Below are 9,788 nucleotides of genomic sequence, written 5' to 3'. Positions count from 1 at the left end.
GTTAAATAGCCCTCCAGTTAATTATTAATGACAAGTAGTGGAAACCTTGAGGGGGGAACTCAATATTTATATTACATCCTTTTACTGCTCACACTTAATTTGGAATTTCAAAGAGGAGAAACTTGGTTTTGAGATATAAAATGGAAAACGTACCCAAATGCTAGTCTCTACTAAACTATTTCAATGCTGGCTCAACAAAAGTGTTCAGCAGCTGCTCTGGGGTGCACGTTTTCTGGGTGCAGTTGATTCGGTGACTGGATCCTCTTTACTGGGCTGGCACACTCATCTTATAAATGCTGCCAAAGTCTCCCAACTACACCCTTCTCCAAGTAACTCAACTCAGTATGAAAATAGACCAGAAGTGCACTTGGTGTTATCTCTCTCTGGGCTTGTTCTACAATCAATGACTGACACGTTGTGGGGATACAAAAGAGAGCTTGCTTGCCTCAAGTGGGACAACTCTATGGTACCTTCACGCTCCAGAGCTCCCGTGAGATCAGTGTGAGGCTAGGCCTTAGTAGATCCTATGATCTTTGCTTAGCTTCCCTGACCTGTTGCTTTCCTAACTGCTCATGGCTTCCTCTTGAGTCTTTCAAAAATACCCCACAATGGGAAATGTTCCCTGTTTCAGGCTCTGCTTCTAAAGAAACAACCTAAACTTAAGGAACATGTGTCTGTGTGGAGGTATTATCTTGAAGTCGTAGAAAATCACAGGTCTAGAGATGGTTCTGAGGCTTCCCTAGAAATAACTAGTTTGAACTGAATCAGATGAGGCAGATCTGAGATCTGATCCCAAGGTGCCCTCCCAGATACTGAGATGTTCACGGGAACTCTAGACTAGAAATGTGCTACCCATTGACTTTAAATAGGCCACATGGGCAAGGAAGCTGTGAAGTTATTGCTATCTTGGGTTTCTTGGAGTCAGTACTCAATTGTACACATGGATTCATTCTAAAGGACAAGCCTCTAGCTGTATTAATAGTGAGGCTGGTAGATAGAGTGATGGTCTCATCATGACCTCTTCCCTTGTCTGTTTTTCCTTCCTGACTCTAAGTTCCAGGAGAAAAACCATAGATTTAACATACATGACAACACCAGAACTTATCCTAGTGCTTAAAAGACCCTTGACCCTCAGAGGACTGTTGTTGATTGAATGATTTTATTTGATAAATGAGACGGAGGAGATGCTGAAAGACAGGCTGAAGAAAATCTTGGTTGGCCTGAAATTTGATGCTAAGGAGCCTAAACGTTCTTCTGTATGTATTGGGAAATGGAGACAGATGTTTTGAGTTTGCTGCTTACCAAGATGCCACCTTCTCTTTGGGAAACTAAGACAGACATAATTTTATGTACATATTTTTATTGAGTTTTTGTGAATTTCGTATAATAGATCTTAATCAAATTTAGACACCGCCCCATCTCCACCCCCCTTAGCCATCCACCTCACCGGATTTCATGCATTCTGTCATATATGTTGTGCTGGATAGCTTTGGTTGTCAACTTGGCACACCTGGGTAAAGGGAGCCTCAATTGGGGAATTGCCTCCACTGGACTGGTCTATGGCCATGTACGGGGGCATTTTCTTGATTATTGAGTAATGTGGGAGGCCCCAGCCCACTGGGTGGCAGTGCTGCCCCTGCGCATGTGGTCCTGTATCTAATAAGAAAGCAGGTTGAACATGGACCAGGGGAGCAGCCAGTAAGCAGCGTTCCTCCATGGCTGTGCTGCAGCTCCTGCCTCCAGGTTCCTGCCCTGAGTTCCCGCCTTGGGTTTGCTCAGTGATGAACTGTAACCCGGGACAGGTAAGCCTTGTTTATGTAAGGAAATAAACCCTTCCTCCCCAAGTTGGTATTGGTCAGAGTGTTTTGTCACAGCAATTGAAGGCTAATTAGAACATATGTTAAGGCCTATTCGGTCAAGCATTTGTACACAGATGCCTCTCTGCGAAAGTTCATCCACTGTAGTCTAGTCAGCCTATCTAGAGTCACTCCCTTAAAGAAGACCAACTCTTCATCACCCAGCAGTAATTAGTTGCCAATAGTTCCTTGGCTAAGGTTGGGACCTGCTGCCCACTTCTTCAGTTCTATGCTGGATTTTTGTCTGATTCAGTCCAACATGGGTCTTATGCACACTGTCACCATTGCTGCCAGTTCATATGAGCAAGTTCTCAAAGGTCCGAAAGCCCGTTTCCTTATGTACCTGCACCAAACCTGGCTCTTACAATCTTTCCACCTCCTTTTCCACAATGGTCCCTGAGCCCTGGGTGAGGTTTAATATAGGAATCCTATCCAGAGACATACACTCTAAGTCTCTTGTTCTTTAAAACTTAGCCAGTTGTGGCCTTCTATGTGCATCACACTCTGTTGTATGAGGAAGTTTTGCTTGTTGGAGTTGATGAATGTGTTAGTATTCTCCCTACTCCCTATTCTGCTATGTTCCATGAGCCTTAGGTTTAGAGGTTCCACTGCACATGTGTCACTTAGGGCTGGGCATCTGCCAGAGGTTTCTCCTGTCTGGCACAGTGTTCCTTGTTATATAGCCTTTGGGTATACACATGCACTTATGTTCAGCTATTGTATATATTTTTCAGGGGGTTATTGAGCTAAGACATTTCCCTCTTGTTTTTCACACCTCTCTTTCTCCTCTGTAACCTCCTCCTCCCTCCATCATTTCCCCTTGATAATACATCAAAGCCCTCCATATGAAACCTGAAACTCTGAAATACTAGAAAACATAGGCAGCACCCTACAAGATATAGGTGTAGAAAAGGACTTTCTAAATTAGACATCAGTTGCTCAGGCATTAAGGGCAACAATCAACAAATGGGACCTTATTAAACTAAAAGAACAATCAAGGAAGTGAAGAGGAAACCCACTGAGTGGGAGAAAACCTTCTACTACACAGCCAACAGATGATTAGTATCCAGAATATACAAAGTATTCAAAAAACAAAGAAACAAAAAATAAACATAAACAACCCAATAAAAAGATAGTTGGGGCTGGAGAGATGGCTCAGTGGTTAAGAAAACTGGTTGTTCTTGCAGAAGACCCAGGTTCAAATCCCAGCACTCATATGCAAGCTAACAACTGTCTGTAACTTCAGTCCCAGGGGATCCGATAGCCTCTTCTGACCTCTGCAGGCATTACACAACATGGGTGCACTTACCTACATGCAGACAATACATGCATACACATAAAATAAAAAAATTAAATTTTAAAAAAGTTTTTTTTTAAAAAAAGATGGTCAAGAACCTGATCAGAGAGTTCTCAAATGAAGAAATAAAAATGGCCAAGAAACACCTTTAAAAGTGCTCAACATCTGTCCTAATTTGTTCTTCATTGCTGCGACAAAACACTCTAACCACTACCAACTTGGGGAGGAAAGGGTTTATTTATGTTACATCTCCCAGGTCACAGTTCATCAGGGAGCCCAAGGTAGGAACTCAGGGCAGGAACCTGGAGGCAGGAGCTGGAGCACAGGCCGTGGAGGAATGCTGCTTACTGGCTTGCTTCCCTGTCCCCTGCTCAGCCTACTTTCTTATCCAACACAGGCCCACCTGCCCAGGGGTGGCACTACCCACAGTGGGCTGGGCCCTCCTACATCACTCAACAATCAAGAAAATGCCCCACAGACATGGCCACAGGCCAGTCCAATGGAGGCAATTCCCCAATTGAGGCTCCCTCAACCAAGGTGTGTCAAGTTGATACTAAAGCTACCCAGCACAACATCCTTAGTAATTAGAGAAATGTAAATCAAAGCCACTTCAAGACAGACATCTTGATCTTATTGTTCAGATCCTAGGGGCACTGCCTTCCCTTTAGAATCTACCTGTGTTCCTTAGTCCATCAATAGGGCAAACAGCTAGGCACATGCTAGGCAAGGTAATAAGTAGTTCTCTGAGGCAAATTAGAAGCAGAATGGTGTGTCAAACATTCATCCACATAGCAACTTTGGCGAAAAATGATTAACAGTCATGACAACATTAGATTTTGATAGAGTGTGGAGCAGAGCTCTCCTTACACAAAGTTAGACTCACAGAACTTTGTGAGTGGGACTGAGCATCTGATGCGAGTGGAGCTATGACCTTTTGTGTACATCTGACCTGGGCCAGGAGACCAGTAATTAAACCAGTGTTTGAATTGTGAGCCAAATTGACTGTGGTGTCATTGACCCAGACACAGGAAAATTCCTGATCAATAATGCCCTGAAAAAGATCCTATAATGTAAAAGCATCTCGGGGTCAGCTGAAACAGCAGATAAATCTGACATCAATCCAGTCCAGAGCTATTTCATATGAATGGTAATGGGAAATACTGTCATCTCTGATGAGAATGATTATAGCTGGGCTTTAATGTGTGGCCAATTGCTTCTGTAACTCAAACCTGAAGAAAACAATTCACAATTTCCTTTCACAGGCTTATGGAACATAGGTCAACCTTTCTGATACAGGTCTTTAACTTTTGACCACAGAAGGATAATTTGTACTTCGTGTTCATTTATTTATAGGCTGATGGATGAACTTGCACTGAGGGACATCTGGCCACACCAACTTGACTCGATAGGCCTAAACATGAAATCTGGTGTGTGTGGGGGGGAGACCATAGGAGGGTGTGGATGGGGAGGGGTGTAAAGATGATTAATATGCTTTATATGAAATGCACAAAATTTCCATTAAGATATATATTGAAAAATGTATTTCTTGACAATTTAGTCCATTTATGAAATATGTTTTGATAATCTCCATTTACCCACTTCCACCAAGGCATCCACAACCACATCTCCCTCACAACTGCTTGCCTGTTTTTTAACCTACTGAGTCTTATTAGTGCTTTCCCTATGTGCAATGGGCGTGAGACTATCTGCTGGGACCCCAGCAACCTTCCAGGGGACACATCCCTGAAGAAAAACGACTGTGCCACAGTAGCTACTTACTGCCCATGTTTCCTGAGCTAGGGGTGGGACTTGGCGAGCCTGTCCCCTACCTGTGCTGGAATTCAGACTGGCTTGATCTTGTGTGGGTCTTGTACAGCCAGCTACTGCCTCCAAGAGTTTATGTGTGTAACAGTTCTGTCATGTCTGGAAAACACAGATCCACAGCAGTCCTGCCCAAACTCTGGATCATACAGCCTTTCTGCCCACTCTCTGGGATGTTCCCCGAGCCTTCGGGGCAGGGTGTGTGATAGAGATGTCCCATTTAGAGCCGAGTGCGCCACAGTCAGTTATTCTCTGCACTTTGACCAGTTGCAGGTCTCTGTATTAACTACCATCTACAGCAAAAGGGGCTTCCCTGATGAGGGCTGAATGTTGTACTAATCTATTTGTAAAAAGTTAAGTATTTGGGGCTGGACAGGTGGCTCAGTGGTTAAGAACACTGGCTGTTCTTGCAGAAGACCTGGATTCAAATCCCAGCACCCATATGGCAGCTAACAACTGTCTGTAACTCCAGTTCCAGGGGGTCTGACAGCCTCTTCTGTCCTCTGCGGGCATTGCATGACACGGGTGCACTTACCCACATGCAGGCAATACCCACATACACATAAAAATAATAAATAAAATACATTTTTTAAAAATGAAAGAAAAAGTTAAGAATTTAGAAAGCAGTTTGATACCATGTCCATTTAGCAAAAGACATGGTTCTCCCCTAGGGCCTGTGATCTATCCAGACATGGGTTCTTGGCTCAGTTTACAGTGCCAAGCATGAGTTCTATTCTGTGGATAGAACTTAAATCCAATCAGGCAGTTGTTGATTACCCCCATACCATTCATGCCACTTTGCACCAATGGGCATACCTTGCCAGGTCAGTCACTATGACAGCTTGCAAGGCTCTCAGCTGAGTAAGACTGTTGATGACATTTCTCCCCTGGCAGCCTGCAGAGCATCTCCCAGCACTATCAAAGCTAGCTGGTAGGGAGGAAGCTCCCAGGTCATTACCAGCATGGTTTCTCCATGTCTTGTGATACAGTGTCTTCATCAGCAGAGTCTCACCACTGAGTTCTGGTTGGTAATCAAGGACTCCTGCTCATCTCTCTTCATTGCTGCTCTTTTCACAAAAGTTAAGAACTGAAAAAATTGTGTTCCCATTTTGTCCTCATTCACATTCATGAATTCACATCATCCCCAGAAAAGAACAAACACAGTGACAAAGATGTGGAGCCAAATCATCCCTTCAGGTCAAATTTCACACTAATCAGGACTTGTGTAACTTAGACTGAAAAGATTTGGCATTCTCAAACACTGCAGTTTCTCAAATTTGTTTTCCTGACCTTATGATAAATAGGAAGGAAAAATATTATAGTTTGGGTTTGTTTAATGTTGTTCAAACCCAATATTGAACCCAGAACCTTCCATATGGTAGGCAAGTGCTCGGATTGTTTTCCTGACCTTATGATAAATAGGAAGGAAAAATATTATAGTTTGGGTATGTTTAATGTTGTTCAGCCCCAATATTGAACCCAGAACCTTCCATATGGTAGGCAAGTGCTCGGGCACAGAGCCAGATTGGTAGTTCTTTATTAGGTTTATTTTGAGACAGAATCTTGCTAAGTTGCTCAAGTTGACCACGACCTGTCTATATAGCCTGGGCAGGCCTTGAACCTGTGATCATCCTGCCTCAGCCTTTGAATGCCATGCTGCAGAAGTAGGCAGACTGTTCCTATTGGAAACAAGCTTTCCAGATAGCAAAGTCGTAAACAGAGAGGCCTACAAGCAGGATAATTATGTGCCCAGATCCCCTGCCTTCAGGCCCGGAGGCAGAAGGAACACTGTCATGCCACACAAGCTGTTCTAGAAAAGCCTTATCCCAAACTGTCCTTGGACCTTCTGAACATTTTCCTCAGCCAAAGTCCAAAAAATACAATGTCTTTTTTTCTAACTGGGTGATGTCAACCAACCTTAGAGCCACGTTCTTGTGGCACACAACCGCTCCTTTCCTACTGTGTCACAAAGACCACGAGAAAACATGCTTTCTTCCAGCCTCACCATGTTGTTGGCACCAATAAACCTCTTGTCTAAAAACAATATGACTCTGTGCCTCTCTTGAACCCCAGAGGTTTAAATAATTCAGATTTAGACTTCAAAACTCTATATTCCCTGTCAGCAAGGAAGTTAAGAAGACCCTGGGCTCCATTTTGTTTGTTCTTTTCTGTTGGGTCACAAAGTAGACTGTTGTCTATATGTCGTAAAATCCTAATGTCTGGATAATCAAAGCGGGCAAGTTCTTGGGACAGTGCTTGACCAAGTAATTGCAGACTGTCCTTGAGTCCTTGTGGTATACAGTCCAAATCAGTTGGGTAGATCGATCTGGTGGGTTCTTGAAGGCAAAGAGACATTGTTTGCCTCCAAGGGAATGCAGAAGAAAGCATCTTTCAGATCAAAGACTGTACACCAGTGGGTTCCCTTTGGGATCTGGGATGATAAGGAATAGGGGTTGGGTTCTACTGGACAAATGTACATCATAGTTCATTAATGACATAGAGGGCCTACAGTAATCTCTACTCCCCATTGGATTTCTAGTCTCCCCAAATGGGAGTATAATATAAGCTATTACATGGTACCAAGAGACCTTGAAATCTTAAATTATATATTGTTGGAAGCAAGCATTTCAGGCCCCTGGTCTCAAAGGATATTGTCTTTGTTGGGAAAAAAGGTAGGTTCCTAGAGGTGAAACTGTGTGGCTGGCTGTCCTAATTAGACTTCAGGAGCCTAAATCATAAGGTTAACATCTACCTCCGTTAAGGGTGAATGTAATGTTGGCTCAGGGCCTATAAGCCTAGATGTCCATAATTTGGTTAGAAGGTCCTTCTTTAATGATGAGGATGGAGCATCTGGCATAAACAAAAAGGTGTCTGGTATGGTAGTACAAGCCTTTAATCCCAGAACTCAGGAGGGAGAGGCAAAGTGGATCTCTGTGAGTTCTAAGACAGCCAGGGCTATGGAGTGAGACCCTATCTCAAAAAAATGTATGGAAGAAGAATTGTTCTTCCTAATTACAACTGAGCTGGACAGAAAAGCACTGGTTACAGGCTTGCCATACATACCTACTGCAGGTACAGTTTGGGAAAAGGTGTGGTCAGGGTCAAGAGCAAGACAAAATAAGAGGTTCAGTGTCAAGAAGGGGACTGACGAACTCTCTTTCAACATTGAGAGTTTCTGGGGGCTTCTGCAGGGTGATGGGTGCTTAAATAGTGGGTGTCAGAGAAAGAAGCCCTAGGCCCCTTCAGTTCATCTAGACCATCTGTGTACGTGCCTTTGGGCTCAGAGTTCTTTGGCTATGGAGCAGGTCAGCCTGCCCTGCCCCCTGCTCTGAGTTGTTTCCTTGGTATAAAAGGCAGGACCAGAGTACAATCCTTTTGGAAGTGTCCCAGTTACCCACAACCATAGCAATTACCAGAACCTTTTTCTTTCAAGTTTCTAGGTTGGTCTTCACATTGGGCTGCTTTTCAAATCTAGGTCTTTTCCCTTTTTAGCTGACTGGACTCCAAGTCCAAATTATAAAAGACTTTGGTGGCTGTGTTGATTAGATTTTTCAAGAGTGCTCTAAGGCCCAGAGGCCATGAGCTGTAATTTTTGACTGAAGTGTGGGACTGAGGTAAAAATGGGTCTTTAATTACTAATCCTATAGCCAGAGAGATGGGAGTTATTAGGGTTAATTAAAGTAGCCCTCGGCAGGGGGCTCATCTGGCTTTTGGAAGAACAGAGAATGTTTAGAATAATTAAATGTCAGAGCAAATCCAGTAGAGTTTTATAGAATGCATGTCTGAAAATGCCTAGGTCTCTAATCTTCTGCTTCCCTTGTGAACTAGGCATGGATTTTTGGAGGAGGCGGGTAGGGATTTTGGATGCCCGAGGGGGAACACAGGAGAGGAATGCTTCCAGCAGCACATCTAGCATCCAACTGTATAATTTTCATAATTGTGTTTTATTAGAAAAAAAGAAATTTTATGTAATTCCCTGCTTTAACTAGATCACTTATTTGTATTTAATTAGGCTATTTGTGTGTATGTATGCAAAATGTGTGTGTGTGTGTGTGTGTGCGTACGCATATGAGTGTACATACCTGCTATGGCACGCAAGTGGAGGTCAGAGGACCACCTTCGGGTGCCAGTCCTTGCAGCTCTCCTTTGATGTGAGATCTCTTCCACACTGAGTAAGCCAGCCTAGCTGGCCCTGGGGCTTCTGGAGAGTCTCCTGCCTCCACTTCCCACTTCCCAGAGGACTGCTGGGGTAGCAGATACCTGTGCTCCTGCATCTGTCTTTTGTTGTGGGTTCCAGGTATGTAAACTCGGGTTCTTTGTGTGGTAAGCTTTTCTACCTGCTCTGTGCCATCTTCCCAGCCCAGTATTTGCTTTAATAAAAATGGATGGAACTTCTTTTTACATCAAAGATGCACTAACAGGGACTAGATTTACCACTGAGTCTCAAGATCCTAGAAAATGACACACACGTGAAGCAATAATTCTCAGACATCCGCACCTAAGCAGTAGAAAACTGGGATCCGGGTTAGAAGTGAGGCCTAAAACCACCCCAGCTTTCTGCCTGGAGGATTCCTGAGCTAGGGCAGAGAGGAGACCACACAGAGCCTGGGGGTCTGAAAGACCTGAGGCAGCTGAGGTGACAGTTTGTCTACTAGGTGAGGCAGGTGTTGTGGGGAGGAAAGGACTGCAGAGAGCAGAGTTCTGCACAGATGGAGCCAACTGGATGATGTTAGTCAAGAAACTAGGCAGTTAAAAAACTCATTTACTGATTGTTCATCAAAATGCTGTTCAAGATAAGGAAATATGTGATAGTA

The sequence above is a fragment of the Nannospalax galili genome, unplaced genomic scaffold, assembly GCF_000622305.1.
Source record: "Nannospalax galili isolate Female #2095 unplaced genomic scaffold, S.galili_v1.0 scaffold34, whole genome shotgun sequence".
NCBI lineage: Eukaryota > Metazoa > Chordata > Mammalia > Rodentia > Spalacidae > Nannospalax > Nannospalax galili.
Note: the sequence above shows the minus strand (reverse complement) of the source record.